The following is a 17,334-nucleotide window of genomic DNA, read 5'->3' as shown; positions in this document are numbered from 1 at the left end:
GGTGCCCTGTCCAGGGTGTACCCCCCGCCCAGCGCCCTATGAGAAGCCGGAGATTGGCACCGGCAGACCCCCGCGACCCTGTTAAAACGGGAATAAGCGGGTATGAGATGGATGGATGGATGGATGGAAGATGGATGGATGGATGGATGGATGGATATATGAGTTTGCTTTTTTTTTGTAGGTAACAAACTCCCTCGATTTCTTGTCTTCGACCTAAAATCAAAAATCTTTTTAAATATAAAAAACATATAATATATATATTTTTTTTTTTTTTCATTTCTAACAATTTACAACTTTAATGTTATCAAATATGTGTGTTATACAAAACACATACCAGGTAATCGTCTTCATTGGTCTTTTTGTAAAAACATACATATATACCTAATATACCAGTGTATATATATATATTTAAACACATATATATGTTTGTGTTAATTACCTTTATCTATTAATGAGATAACTAAACTCATTGTGGGTAATTTAATGTGAGTGGAAAGCAGCATGTGCTGTAAATAAGTTCATGAGCCTGGAAGCCTTTGTCTAATAAATAAAGGGACGTCGTTCTTTAAGAGTCTCGTTTTTAACTCGGACCGTCTCGATGACACAATTGACATTAAAAGCCTAAACCTGCCGTCGAGCTGTGAATAATAATGACTGGTGCTTGTGGGGGTTGTCGTAATGTGGTGTGGTGTCATTATTATAGATCACAGAAGCATGTGTGTTGTTGAATATAATCCACTGATAATGTTTGGACACTGAGAGGCTCGTCATTGAGATGGAACAGCTTTGACCTTTGTGGAAGCATGTGGTGATACTGCTTTATTTAAAACCTCTTTAGCCCCACCGGACCCGCCGGCGGGGGCAGCTCCAGCTTCCGTGACTCTCACGGATCTAAATGTTGTAAAGAATGAATGAAATCACACATTATATACCTCTCCGTAATCCTAAGAAATTATGCTGAAACTGTAGCCAACCCATATTCAGAACAGAAGACCACAGCACACACATCGGGCCATTATGTCAAAGAGGCAAAAGTCAACAGCTATGCCTTTTTCCACCGCTGTGAGTCACAAAATAAACACAGAGGCTCTATAACAAGAGCCTACGTGAAACTACAGGCTGAGCTGAATCCTCTGATATACAGGTCGGGTATGTTACGTACCAAAAACAACGCTATTAAAATCAGAAAACACACAGCAGACAAAGTCAGCAATTATGACAAATTGTGTCTTATCTTTGTTGTTTCTTATCAAAAATTGCTCTGATGTGCATAAAACTCCATATTTTGATAAAATCCAAATCGTGTGGTCAGGCAGATACAGCCATTACACACATCTGAGCACTTCTCAGTTGCGAAATCTGTCCAATGAGTGCACACCGCGCTGTGTAAAATGGTCGGTAGCTCCTTTATCCAGCTCTGATTGGCCAGAGTTAAAGTCCACCCTCATAGTATTTGACATCACCAATTTCTTTGATTGGTCAAAGCATTGCTCAATAATACCCATGCGTAACAGCATCAAAAAGCGGAACGGAAAATACCATTACGCATGGCACCGCAGAAACCTGAATAAAAATGGATGTGTTTGTTTCAAGCTAGATTGCAACATCTAGTGGTCAAACATAAGACTAACAATGATTGGAATCATTATGACTGACATATTACAGTTAACTTTGGCACAGTTGTGGCACAGTGGGCTTCTGCTTGAACTTTTTTGAACAAAAACATGTGTATCTTTGGCCTTATTATCACCAAACTTGCTGCAGTTTATGTCCATACATCAGTTCAGCTTTATTAGCCTTTCATAATGAGAATTGGTTTCATATTTGATGTAAATCTAGGTTTTTTTGATCGGACAACAGATTTCTGCTTTTAAAACATGATTTATTGTCACTCAGTATCATATATTTTCAAAATTTCACATCATCTGTAACCACTAAAGGTCCTACTTCAATCTGAACAAAAATTAGCCATGTAGGTCATGGAGAAGCTTAGAAAAACATGCTTTGTTATGGGTATGGATCTTCAGACAAAAGTGGTTGGTGCTTAAGAGGTTGGCTGCAAATCGGCATTAGCGTTAGCATGTGGACTCTCTCTAATGTGTTTCTGACTGAATGCTGTTTGATTCATATTCATGCAAGCACAAAATTGATTTGAGGGTAGTTTTATTCAATAAATTTAGTACATTATTGATTTGTTTTATTTATTATTTTGAATAATACAATCAGTAACATTGTTTTAATACTGTTTTACTGGCAATTGTCTAGATTTATTTCAGTCTCAAACCCTGAATAGGTTTAAACTGGCTTTTAACAGTTGATTTGCTATACAGCTGAAATAGACCTGATGACAAAATGTTGACTAAAGTTAAGTTGTGTTTTAATCAAAAGACTACGACTAAAAAGTCAATAAAAATTATCTATTACATTTTCAATGCTTTTTTTCTTTAGTTTGCATTAAACTATTGGTAACTCAACCACTTCAACCAAAATGAAATAAAAAAAAACATTTAATCAAATTTTATTCAACTGTAATTATATAGCGTAAAATACAACAATATAGTCACCTCGAAGCACTATTTCACACTTTTATGAATCAAGCTTGTGTTACCAATAAACTGACAGAAGCATGTGGTGCATTAACTGAGCTTGGAAAAGGTCTGCAGGATGATGCACTTTGGCAGGAAGTGAGAATGGTTTCTTTTGAAGGAGCGTGGTCTGTAATACAGGACGGTCACACACAGCTTTCATCTCTCTCTGTAAACAAAGGAGCGTCTGTCACAACCAGCCACGAGATCCCCAGTAACAACCACAGAAGCTGCTTCAGCATTCAAAGACACTGGGCTCATAAACAATGACAGCACACAACCTGAGATGAAACACATGTTACACGTGTATTACACGGTACCTACACGAGACATAGGCAACTGGCGGCCTCCAAAGTAAACGTATAAAATGACAGAAAAATACACAAAACAAAAGCAATTAAAAATACATTAAAAAATACATAGAACAGGGTACGGGTTTCTCCCCCCGGAGAAACATGTACCAGCCGCCACTGTTAAGTACATGTTGCCAAGGTGTTTTTTTTTCCAAGTTTAACACTGTCTACTCTAATAGGGTTTTCCACATCACCTTTTCATCCATAAGGCGCCCTCCTGGTGTGTTGATGTGTGTCTTTCGCTCCAACTACCGAGTTAAATTCCTTGCACTGTTTTTAAACTGTACCTGATTCTGAAAATGTTTGCACCCAAAAGGAGATCATCACAACTTTCACTTTATTTCTCCTTTTTCTCACCTTTTCAATCGCTGAAATCTGTTAGACACTTTTCTTTTCTTTCACTCCACCACCATTACTCAGATCAGAGCCACAACCAACATCAGGATCATCAGCTGACGTTAATAGGACAAAATTATTCTCTCTACTCTCCAGCATCGACTTCATCAGAGAAATGAGTCTATAAAAACATGTTTATTTCCAAAATGTGTTTGACACTGGATAATAGCTGCTGTTTAGGAGGAGACGACTTACTGTGGTTGTGGAGAACAATCATCTCAGCAAACATGAGCTAAAAGGCAAGGAGAAGTTTTTAAAATGGAAAGAATACATTCATAAATCTCCACATCCCTACATTAGTTCTACCATTTAATTGTATAAATACAAGTTAATTTACAGTTAGAATTAATCATCTCTTTTCAGTTCTTCCCTTTGCAGGTCCTGATTTGGTTTTCATCACTTTTCTAACAACATCAGAAATTCTATAAATCAAAACATGATTTACAGCTTACGAAAAGTTTTGAGAAAACCATTGACGTTAAAGTTTCAGTTGCCTGTCGCATCGTGAGGAACATTTTAGCCTTGTTTGACAAAAACATTACAGCGGTAAAAATGCAAAGAGAGACACCCAGGGGCCATGAAACGAGAATCAAGCCTTGTTTTCACTGCGCAGTGTTGGAGGAGGGGATTCTGACAGCGACACATTCATCTGTGCTGTGGTTTCTAATCTATGTGAGATTTAAAGGCTATAAAAACATCAGCAATAAAGCAAAGCAATGCGTGTTTGGTGAGTGAGACCCCCTTTGGTGGGTGTCACGATAATTTCCACTGAGTGGGAAAATAAATTAAAGCTGCTCTGTGTGTGTGTGTGTGTGTGTGTGTGTGTGTGTGTGTGTGTGTGGTGTGTGTGTGTGTGTGTGTGTGTGTGTGTGTGTGTGTGTAAAGGGCCGCGATTGTAAAGTTGCGCTGCTAAAATAAACAGCAACTTTTTGCAACATTTAGCAACAAACCACGTTTGAAAAATGTGTGCATTTTTATGCTACTTTTGACCAGATTTACAGTAATATTTGTGAAATTTGCGACATTTTCTCGTAAAATATAATGTCAATGTTAAATCTAAATCAAAATGTTAAATCCAAATCTTAACTTTAAATCTAAATCAAAATATAAGTGTTACATCTAAATGTAAACATTAAATCTAAGTCTAAATGTCACGGGTGAAACTAAATATTTTGCTAATATGCAAATTCACTGGAAGTACCAAAATAAAAGCTTGTTCCGGTGAATTTGCATATTAGCTAAATATTATCTTAACATTTAGATTTAACATTTATATTTAGATTCAATATTTAACATTTGATTTATTTTTTACAAGAAAATAAAAAAAGTATTGCTGTATATCTGGTCAAAAGTAACGTAAAAAAATTCACATACATTCTTTTTTAAATGTGATTTGTTGCTGAATGTTGCTGTTTATTTTAGCATGTGCCACTTTACAATCAGCGCCCCATAGTGTGTGTGTTATTGTCATCTTGTTTGTGAGCGTTTAATGCTTGGTTTCAATTAAAGGCGCCATGCTCAGGTTAATGTGTTGGAGTTTAAATTTACAGCAGCAGAAGTGTATTGTGTTAACAGCTTTCACCAGGGGAGGCTTTGTAGGAAACATCTGCACCTTTGCTCTGTGTGTGTGTGTGTGTGTGTGTGTGTGTGTGTGTGTGTGTGTGTGTGTGTGTGTGTGTGTGTGTGTGTGTGTGTTTTTGTTTGTTTTTTACGTGCGAGTGTGCTTAATAGTTTATAGAATGAAGAATGGAGGCTATAAAATGTCTTAAGACTTATTGGTGTGATAAAACAACAACTTTTACTCTACAGTGAGGCCTCGTGAGGTTTTATCGTCATTTTACGCTTTGCTATAAGTGGGACATATATAGGCTGTGTTCGATATGTCATACTAACGTACTATACACTACTACAACATACTCAATGGGTATATATTGTCTACTATACACTATAAGTATGATTAGGATGGTGATTGCTCCAGCCTAATTGCCTGTAAACATCCCATTGTTTTCTATTGGAGTGAAACATTTAGCAGCTTTTTATATCATTTAGCAGCTTTTTACATAATTTAGCAGCTTTTTACATAATTTAGCAGCCTTTTCAGTCAGCTTTTGGTTGCTCTAAATAATCAGGAAAAGTTAAAGATACCGATGTGAACCTCTTGTTTACCGAAGTTTCCTAGTAGACAATGAAGCGGTGAAGAAAACACTCTGGTGGCTGAAGTTAGCTAGTAAATCATGGATGGTTGGTAAAGAAAAGATGGTTACATCAGCATTTTGAACTTTTGCTTTTTATTTATTGTTGTGTTTCCGTCCTTTGCTCCTGTGATATTCCTGTAATTGTTATGACAACAGTCATCTGTACTTTCAAGCGTCTCTAAGAAGGATGATGTGACCTTCCTACTAACAATTGTTGCTATGGTTACCTGGCTGCTACTAAAAAAACTGATTCAATGTCGTTGGGCATCTTTCAATCAAGATGGTCTTTTCTTCTCCTCCACTAGTCTGCTCTGCTGTTTCTTCTTTACATTTTACACCATTCATGTCCATCTTGATTAGATTGAATTTGAAGTTGCTTTGATATGGAGGCAGTTTTAAGGGTTTTTAATTTGCAATTACGAACACCTTTATTTGTTTTCTCCAATACCGATTTGCCAAAGTACGTGACCCGGAAGTGTACTCTCATCCGATGCTAACGGCTATGCTAACGGCAGTTCGGCATGACAAGATCGCTGCTTCCAACTGTGCATCCGAAACGTGTCCTTTTCGCTTTTGCTGGTGTTGGGCACAGAACCTCCTCACGGACATTTCAGAGGATTTAGAGACTCCTTAGTGTTGCAGAGCTAAAAATATCTCGGAATGTGTAACGCTTCACTTCCGGGTCACGTACTTTGGTAAATCGGTAATAGAGAAAACAAATAAATGTGTTCGTTTTCCGTTTTTTGTTTTCTGTACCAAAGCAAAAGAGCTTGAATTTGAAAAACAAGGCGTTTTCCGTGCAAGGTAGGGCGATGCGCTTTGGGGGGTGGGTCCAGACCCCCCTGCGTACCTTGGACGCAAAAACTCACATGTGTCCGCCAACAGGTGGCGCTATAACCAAGGTCAATGCGTTTTGGCCTATAACTCCCACACCGTTTGTTGCACATTCAAAAACTTTATATCCACTGATTCCTTGAATAGCACTGAATCACCTGGGCTAGGCCATGCCCATTTCCACCTAAACTTTTCTCCGAGTAAAATCGCAAAATCTGGAAAACCTACTTTTTCGAATTCCTCCGTGGGGTTTTGTCCAATCAGCGTGAAACTTGGCACGTAGAGTCTTCAGTTGGACCAGTTAAGTTTTCTTGCTAGTTATAGAAACGCGAACTGGTGCATATCTCGGTCAAAATAAATTCTTACAACACCAAATCTGAGATCCTTGGTTGGCATGTGACTGTGGTGGTACGCGACAAATTTAAATAATGTAGGTCACTAGGAGGCGCTGCAAATATGGAATATTTATATTTCATAACTGACAAGATCAAATTTTACCAAATTTGGTGCGTATGATCTTGGGTCCCTGCTGAGGCCATATCTCAAATTTATTTGCGATTGGTCTAAGTGGGCGTGTCTTATTACATCATAACATATAAATAAACAAACATTTATTTCAGCTGAATTATTATGTTGAGGGCTGTAAAATTTACAGGGTAGATATAGAAGACCACACAGACCACCCATACCAAAAAGTGCACCACTAGGTGGCGCTATAATGGTTGCAAACGCATTTTGGCCTGTAACTTTCACATTTTAAATCACAGCTTCCGAAACTTAATATCCACCTGTTCACAGCAAATGGCACTGTGTCCTGACGCTCACCACGAGCCCGTCATCCTTTGTGACGTACTTCCACGGGCTCCGCGAAACCTGGGGGCCAAGTCGTGCGGGAAGGCTTGGCCCCCTTTCATAACTGCTTGCAGTTCTAGTTTTCACTTTGGTTTTGGAAACAATTATCAAATAATGAGTGTTTTTTTTTCGTTTTTCATGTTTTTGTTACATAATGAAAAATAAATGAACAAATGATACATGGATTCAGAACCTCCTCACGGACATTTCGGAGGATTTAGAGACTCCTAAGTGTTGCAGAGCTAAAGATATCTCGGAATGTGTAACGCTTCACTTTTGGGTCACGTACTTTGGCAAATCGGTAATGGAGAAAACGAATAAAGGTGTTCGTTTTCCGTTTTTCGTGTGCAGTGATTGGCTCTGGCTGCACATGAGACTCTAGCTTGCCACTGTGATTGGCTCTGGTACGCACCGGAGTGGAGCTGTGCAGTGATTGGCTCTGGGTGCACACGTGACTCTAGTGGCTGTGCTTTGCTCGCAATGGACAAGTTTATAAAATAATTAATGAACTGTAGCATTACAGTACAAACAAATGCAACGTCGCACAATTTTGAATTAAGCTGCAGATATGTAGCGAATACCAGAGATATTTGAGCCACAGACACACAGAGATTCTTTGCTTTTATAGATATAGATTCACAAATTGCATGTCACAATACAATATATCCCAATATAACTCGATACTAAACAATACGATATACATCACAATATATTGCAATATTAATAATTACAAATTTCACATTTACGACCACAAAATGGCATAAAAATACAATATTTCATTTTTTTAAACTTAATTCAAGCAACAATATCAAAAACAAGTGGTTTGTTTATTAAACTGTCTAATTATATTTTTCAAAAAAGTGAAACTTTTGCTTTTAAAACAGATTTTGATTCTGTTAAGTTCTTAAATTCTTAATAATAAAAAAGTTAACCCCATACATCTATAAAAGTGTCCATTTTGTTTTATGAAAATAAATTCCAGCTAAAATGCATTGAGGAGTGATGTTATTAACAAGGTCTGATGTGGTTCACTGACACCTAGTGACCAAGCGTTTAAGTACTACGATTATGTTAGCGCAATTAAATAGGTTTAAATATATATATATATATATATATATATATATATATATATATATATATATATATATATAAACAATCAATTTTCAACGTTTTTGGATCAATATGATAATCCCCCGGTGAAATATTGCCTAATCTATTTTTCCTTACACTCTTATTCTAAATGCTGACATGAATGTAATGATAATTTGGCCCTCAGATCAGACAATCACACTTAAGAGAAGAAAAGTATGAATAAAACTCATATAGAGAAATACGATGTGGAAAATAATTCACACCGAATTTTGTCGAAGTAACATACACACACACACACACACACACACACACACACACACACACACACACACACACACACACACACACACACACACACACACACACACACACACACACACACACACACACACACACACACACACACACAATGTCTCCCAGGGCTGAGCTTCCCATTAGCTTCCTGTATCTGCTGCAGCGTGAAGCGCCTGCAGTGCCAATGAATTGAAATGCCAGTCTGCACCAACGGCTCAAATCAATGATTTCATCCTGCCAGCCTCGTGTTCCTCCTGCAGGGAGGAGGAGGAGGAGGAGGAGGAGGAGGAAGGGAACATAAAGGTGCAGAGGAAGGCAATACTGGTGAAAGACTAACTGTTAACATAATGTTGAACTATTCTACCTGCACATACATCAGCCTTAAATCCACTCAATAAATGTCATTCTCATGGTAAAGGGAAATACATCAAAATCTATGTGGCACTGATTATTAAGTTGCACATGCTAAAATAAACAGCAACTTTTTAACAACATTTAGCAACAAACCATGTTTACAAAATGTGTCATTTTTTATGTTACTTTTGACCATATTTACAACAATATTTGTGAAATTTGTGATAGTTATTTTCTCGTAAAACATAATGTCAATATTAATCACATTGACATTATGGAGAGGGTGAAGGGAACAGGAAGGAGAGACTCAAAGTAGGAAATGAAAAATGGTGGAGAAGAGTTGATTATTTTAAAGTGAGAGAAATGTGAAGTTGTAGTTGTGTATATTGTGCTTATTGTTGTGTAAGTGTGAGGCTTAGCTATAATGATGGTGGCTGTGGACAGAGGGAAGGAGTGAGTGGTAATACCTATAGTAGGTTTTATCCCACAGCCCAAATCCAGACCAATGGCCACGTTTACATGGGAGTTTTAATTCCTCTTTAAAGCGAAATAAAAGTGAATTCCTCTTTAACCTGACCTTGTAATCACATAATTCCTCACGCTAATTTAATTTCGAATAAAAGTTAATTCCGAGTTTTTAAATTCTGAATTAAATAATTCCTTTTTCTTGTAAACAGTTAACAACACTAAAAGCCGCTTAAAGTTCATTCCGGACGTTTTGAGCATGTGCGACTTGCTGCGTTTGTTGACGACAAAATCCAACATGGTTGCCCGGAATAGAGCTGACATAATAATAATAATAATAATAATAATAATAATAATAATAATAATAATAATAATAATAATAATAATAATAAGAGCCTTAAAACACATAGATCTATTGAAAAGAGTGGATGGACGGAAGCATAAACATGCAGACATTAACACGGACACATGGACTTGTTAAACACACACGGAGATCAGCAAACAGAACAGGGTGATACTAAGACCCAGAGAAAGAGTAAATGTGTCTCCATACTGTTGCACAGGCTGTAATATCACCAAGTTTATCATTGTAACAGTTGTTAGAGCTACTATCTTTACCAGGGAGCAAATATTTATTCCTGGTTATTGTTTTCCGGAATTTTACTGGGATTTATTTCCTGGTGATTAGTTCATATCTCTCATCCGCTCCATTGACCAAAATGTGTTATTGTTGAGCTGCTGCTTCAAAACTACAATCAAAATAAAGGTGAAGTTCTCATGTGTGGTCTTCTGTGGTACAGCCAACAATAAATGGTTCGTGTTTTTTTGCTGATAGACGTGACACGTCACGTTGGCCCCCTGTCCAATCAGAACCCTTCCCAACCCCCAGACCTAAAGTCAAATAAACCGATTTTCGATGTAAACCTCAGTTCTGGAATTACTATTTCAGAATCAGAATCAGAATCAGAATCAACTTTAATGACCAAGTAATGTATTGAATACACACGAGGAATTTGTCTTGGTGAACTGTGCTCTCTCTGATAGTGTAAACATTAAATAATAACAATCAACTAGAATAAATAAAAATAAATAAAAAAGAAGTCTGATGCCAGTCAGACGTAGGCCTCTTCGGCAGGAATACGTTACAACTACCACTGCGATCCATTGGGTTACAGGCAAGAGAAGGCTCGGCTGGTGCTGGAACTGAGGGAATCCAATGACCCACTGTTGAGAGCAGCTGGCTCCCAGATACGAACAGGGAGGAAGTGGAAACCCCAGGAAGAGGTTGCCATGGCAATCAGCAGGCTGAAACATCGCGAGGTAGTTGGCAGAGTCCAGGAGGGACGAGCAGCCCTTGGGAGGAGTGAGATCCCCCGCTTCTGGTCAAAGGCCTCCAAAGAAGAGCGGAGAACCACGGTGGTGGCAGAAGTGACGAGGACCGAGCAGGAGCGCCTTAATATCAAAGCGGTGTCGCAAAGCCGGCAGGGAGGCTGGATGTCATGGGAAGGTGTCACAGACAGGTCCTTGTCATGGTCTGACCTGTGGAAGATCCCCCAAGCCAGGCTCAGCTTCCTAATCAGATCCATCTATGACACCCTACCTTGTCCCAGAAACCTCCACCAGTGGTTCGGTGCTGAAGAGACCTGTCCCCTTTGTAGTACCAGCAATGCAAGCCTCCAGCATATCCTGTCGGGCTGCAAGATAGCGTTGTCCCAAGGCCGCTACAGGTGGCGACATGATCTGGTGTTGAGGAAGTTGGCAGAGGTGGCAGAGTTATACAGACAGGAGGCTAACAGCAGTCCTTCGGCTCCAGCGAGACAACCCATCCTGTTTGCAAGGGCCGGAGATAATGTCAATCCTCCTCGCCAGAGAAGTATGTCAAGAGTCATCACACCTGGCAGCGAGTGGTCCATGAGGGTCGACCTGGGGAGGCAGCTCCAGTTCCCCAGGGAGGTAGCAGAAACATCGCTCAGGCCAGACTTGGTCATGTGGTCAGAGCCACGTAAGACCATTATGTTGGTGGAGCTAACTGTTCCTTGGGAGGAGGGTATGGAGGCTGCCAATGAGCGGAAGCGGTCTAAGTACGCAGACCTGGTCAAAGACTGCAGGGAGGCTGGCTGGAAAGCCATCATGTGCCCCGTCAAAGTGGGATGCAGGGGCTTCGTCAGGTCCTCAATGGTTCGCCTGCTGCTCAACATGGGATGCACAGGAGCAGAGTGTCGAAAAGCCATTAAAGAACTGGCGGAAGAGGCGGAAAGGGGCAGCTTTTGGCTATGGCTGAGGAGGAAGCATAAGAGATGGGGGGCAGATAACACCTAGGGTATCAGCAGGGGGTGGCAGGGAGAGATCCCTACCATCGCTCCACCACCAGGAGATGTACTGGGGTTAAAGGAGCGAAACATCTATGACCGGTGGTCCCCAGCTGATGACCCATTTACGCCCAGGGTGGTGTCAGATTAACACACATGCAAGGGAAGCACCGGTGGAGGTGCTTAAGGCAGCAATGCCCAGCAGGTAGACCATCATCCTGTATCTTCTTAAATTACTTTTTCACTTACTCCTTAATAATATGTGGTTAAAAAAGAAAAACAATTTGGTTTGATTCATGAATAGTTGTGTGTTGTTGTTAAACACAAACATAGATGTTCTCTAAAGGTTTACCACAGGTTTATAAACTCAGGGGTCGTATCAGTTCACAGCGTCTGATTTTTTGGACACATTAAATGTTTGTGTTGCAGAGTTTTTTTCCGATTGTTTCGTCTCATGGCGAGTTTGACAAATCCAAAGTCATCTGTTAGTGGCTCTGTAGTGACAGGATGTTGGATGGTGGCAATAAAGCTCAGTTTTTTCTTCCATTCCAGCTTCACACAGGGGAGACGCGTCCTACAGTTGTACGTAGTTTTATTGCTGCTTTAACAGTAGCTTTAAATGTATGTATTTGACAAATATGACACTATTAAAGTGAAATTCTCTGGGGAATAAAGCAATTTTCGAGGTATTCTTACGTTGAAAAAATGAGATAGAAATAGAATAAGATCATGTTAGGCATTGGTTTTAAATAAAATATGATACCATCACATTTTGATACCATACTACTAAAAAACTTCCTGATTTTGATCTGTTCACATCCATTTCAAAACGTGAATTCTACATTGTTACGGCCACAAAAAGGTAGACCGTCACTGAACAAACTAACAACACGACTGAAGGACCACAACAACTTTATTTATTGGCAGAGCACTTTTAAATGAAAATGTGAGGGAGGGAGGGACCCATAGTTTGTGCCAAATCAATGTAATTAACAAAACAAAACCCCAGCGCATCAACCTCTCTGATCTCAGCAGAAACAAAAAGAACTTAAAAAAGGCTGAGTTTTAGTAAAAGTACAGCGGGTGGCACCAACCCCTTACATAATGTGTATACACACCAAGTTACCTACAGCTGTAAATGTAGGGAACCCAACTTGCCTGAATCCCATACCTATTTTTTAGGCCAAACTTGTAAAAAAAAAAAGCTTTTTGTTATAGTTTTTTGTACCTCCTTTATGTTTTTTAAGAGGTTTCTACCTTCATGGTTGATCACAGGCAGGTCGGGCGCCAGTTTTTCCGCAGGCTGAAGCGTTCCAGACAAAAGCAAAAACACAGTGAAATGAGAAATTAATTTGAATGAGATGTGATCTGATGTGAATAAGAAGCAGCTGATGAGTGCAGCACAGCGTTCCCGTCTCTGATTGGAGTGGACTAGCAATGAATGTGTTAAGAGGGACCTGAAAGGATGACAATTCATTTATAGCCACGCTGAGTCATCCACTCAGCAGGACGCAGCACGGCTGGAGATGGAGATTCAATTAGAATCAGAGCAGCGTGTGTAAAAGGCAGTAAATGAACATACATTACATGTTGAAATTGAATGATACAGGTGTGGTTTGTTTTTCTCATTAAACACGTCTTATTATTATTCAAGTGTTTCAGGAATAGAACTGAAGCAGTTTGTAATGTGCACGTTTCTGCACATCATAGTTTATCATCATGTCTGTTGTTTTTATGTACATGAAGGATATATACTCGCGTTTTTCTTATTAATGCATCCAAAAACACAAAAAACAAACAAACAAAAACCACAATTTAGTTCATACTCCTCAGTCTGTAAACTTTCAACACTTTTCCAACAAATAAAAACCGTTTGTGTGTATAAATATATATTCTATAAATAAAAGGCCAACACGGGCCCAAACGCTACAAACATAGAGTTCCAACACCATAAAATCCACACGTTATGTTTGTGTGTGATGCTCATTTCTCTGAAACTGTTCACATGTGAAAGAGGACAATCAAATATTAACAGATCAATAACTAACTCATTTAATTTTGAAAAATGAAATTTCATTTAGCACGCTGATTTAATCCACACTGATCCACATGTGTGCAGGAGTTTAGATTACATTGATTTCTTATCATTACAATTGTTTTTATTTCAAGATTAATTTAGTTTTTGGTAAAGCTCTGGTTTAGTGCAGTGGTTCCCAACCTTTTTTGGATCATGACCCCAGGTGGAAATCACAAATTTCTGGCCAATCCAAAAACATTTTTGTTTTTCTTCAAGAAAGTGAAAAGTTGTGCCAGCTCAGATATTTTTAGACTGCATTTTATTTTATTTTAACTAGATTTAGATTTGACCAGTAAAAGTATTGAATACAGTTGTTTAGGATTGTGATCAATTATTAGACATTCCAGGTGACTTTACATGTGGCTACGACCCCAAAACACTGGTATAGTGTATATTTTTATGTTTACTTTTTATCTTTCACGGATTTAAACAACTGAATTTCTCCATTGTTGGATTAATCTAATCTAATCTAATCTAATCTAATCTAATCTAATCTAATCTAATCTGATTAATCTAATCTAATCTAATCTATCTATTCTAATCTAATCTATCTATTCTAATCTAATCTAATCTAATCTAATCTAATCTATCTATTCTAATCTAATCTAATCTAATCTAATCTAATCTAATCTAATTTATCTAATCTAATCTAATCTAATCTGATCTGATTAATCTAATCTAATCTAATCTAATCTAATCTAATCTATCTATTCTAATCTAATCTAATCTAATCTATTTTAATCTAATATATCTATTCTTATCTAATCTAATCTAATCTAATCTAATTTATCTAATCTAATCTAATCTAATCTATTTTAATCTAATATATCTATTCTTATCTAATCTAATCTAATCTAATCTAATCTATCTATTCTAATCTAATCTAATCTAATCTAATTTATCTAATCTAATCTAATCTAATCTGATTAATCTAATCTAATCTAATCTAATCTAATCTAATCTAATCTATTCTAATCTAATTTATCTAATCTAATCTAATCTGATTTATCTAATCTAATCTAATCTACTCTAATTTATCTAATCTAATCTAATCTAATCTAATCTAATCTGATTCTTCTTTACCTTTTGGTTTTTCAGTTTCATCTACAGTTATTTAGTTTGTCTTTGTTTCTCTTGCAGACCAACTCCTGTTTTACCTTTAATCTACTTTGATATAATTCAGATAATGTGATTTGCGCCTCATTATTTAGGTTTTGATAATTGTTATTAGGCCACAAAACACTATAATAAGTTAAGAATGGTTTTCCCGCGTAACTTTAAAGCCTAAAACTGATCTGTTGGTCCAGGATATCTGCAGACCTCCCAGTGGATTCTTTCTTTTTCCCATCGTCACAAACAAAATGATTGTTGCCGTATGAGAGAAGGCGGAGCTTAATGCTTTTAAAGTGAAGCACACGTTTTCATCCTCTGCATAGAAGTTAGTTCGATGAACGAGGCATGTAAAAGGTGATGAGACGGTCTATTTGTGGAAAATATTGGTGTGTGTGTGTGTGTGTGTGTGTGTGTGTGTGTGTGTGTGTGTGTGTGTGTGTGTGTGTTGGTTTTTCTACCCTGGTGGGGTCCACCTCCTGAAATATCACTCACGCCGTGGGGACCGATTCAGGTTTGAACTTTTTCAGTGAGTGTTAGATGTTTCAAGTGATTTGTGTGTTCCCTTAAATTTTTCATGATTTTAAAATCAGATCTGTATGACCTTCAGAAAGGGTGGATCCCATAAGACACCATTCTGTCATTGGTCCTCACGGTGTGATAAAAACGGGTATGTGTGTGTGTGTGTGTGTGTGTGTGTGTGTGTGTGCAGGAGGTGGATAGATAGATAAATAGATGAGGGTGCCCAGTAGATGGATGAGTGCAAACACCAATCGTTCATCATCTGGAGAACAAAGGAGGAGAGGAAACGATGTGAGGGAGGAGTTGAGGCTGAAACATTATGAAGTAAAAACCTCCTGATTGTGGACAACAAACGTCCTGAGTTTAAACAGTTCGTCTTTCAGATTTTACCCTAAAATTGTGCTGGTGATAATCTGATGTTTAAACTCTCTCACCTCTGGACGACACACTGTAAATGATCTGTAAGAAAACACAGATTTGGAATATACAGATCAGCAGCAAGTAAGAAATCTAATTGAAATATGAGTTATGTCACAGTGTGAGGAAGGATTGTGATGAAGATGATGAAGAGGGAAGTGTGGGTTCTCACCAGTGCTGTTGAGTGTATAGGGGTCCCTTAGCTACGCTGTGATTTTGCGTAGGCTTTTCTGTTGTTTTTTCCTTTTTTAATCTGTACTGTCAGAATATTTGTTGCATGCTTGGACACAAATGGTGTCCAAGCATGCACAGGTTGTTTTACCTATTTTTAATCTGAATAACCGAGAAAAACATACCTCAGCCACATCATCTATTTAATACAGGCAATTTGCTCGGACGCCCTCGTCTTTACCTGACCACTGCAGCTACCCATATAATACCTCAGTTAAATTTGAAATGCGTGTCTTGGAATCAGTCTTTTGAATAAATTGTTATTTCTTGTCTATACAGTGTGTGTGAGAATCTAAGCATGAGTCACTCTCTACCTACATTCATCATCACTGTCATCAATTCAACAAATTACTTTTAGCTATAAAATAAGGCTTTGACAAAGATTTTTAAAAAACAAAACATTACCTTTACTTTGGCCCTCGAAATGCAGGAAATAGTGTTTCAGAGGGTTTAGAATTTCACGATTGGGGATGCCCCCCAGGACCCCCCTACAACATGCCAGCCAGTTAATTTTGTCTTCTTTTTGAATAGTGTGTTAAGGTTTCATTTATTCTTTTTTTTTCAGGGAATTTACTTTGATCTCAAGATATGTTTCGACTGTCAACTGCCAGTCTTCCTCAGAATTGTCCGCTTATCACTACTTACCTGGAAGTCATAATAATAATAATAATGAATTTAATTTGTAGAGCACTTTACATTCAAAAATCACCAAGTGCTACACAGTTTAAAATAATAAAGTCAGGCTTTGTTTAAAAGCAGCTGTAGTCTGTGGGGCCTTCAGGTGGTCAGGGAGGGTGTTCCACAGCAGCAGAGAAGGCCCTATCGCCCATTGTGCGTAGCTGAGTCGTAGGTGGTCTGAGGGTGTGTGTGGATATTGAACAGAGGGTGGGGGTGGGGGGGCAGATCCGTGGATGTACTGATGGGTGAGGAGGGAAACCTTACACTGAATTCTGAGTTTGACAGGGAGCCAGTGAAGGGATTTGAGGATGGGGGTGATGTGTTCGTGTTTGCGCACCCTCATCAAGATCCTGGCAGCGTTGTTTTGAATATGCTAGAGCTTCTGGATGCTCTTGCCAGAGAGAATGCATGCAGTAGTCCAACCTGGAGAAGACAAAGGCGTGAATGTGCTCCTCTGCATCTACCAGGGTGAGTGAAGGGCGGAGTTTGGCAATGTTTTTGATAGGTAGGTTTTTGGTAGAATGTGGTCTTATGGAGGTGATTGATGTGGGTGTCATAGTTGAGCTACTG

Source organism: Gouania willdenowi, chromosome 5, assembly GCF_900634775.1.
Source record: "Gouania willdenowi chromosome 5, fGouWil2.1, whole genome shotgun sequence".
NCBI classification, from domain to species: domain Eukaryota; kingdom Metazoa; phylum Chordata; class Actinopteri; order Blenniiformes; family Gobiesocidae; genus Gouania; species Gouania willdenowi.
The sequence above is the reverse complement of the archived record's forward strand: the minus strand, read 5'-3'. Positions refer to the sequence as shown.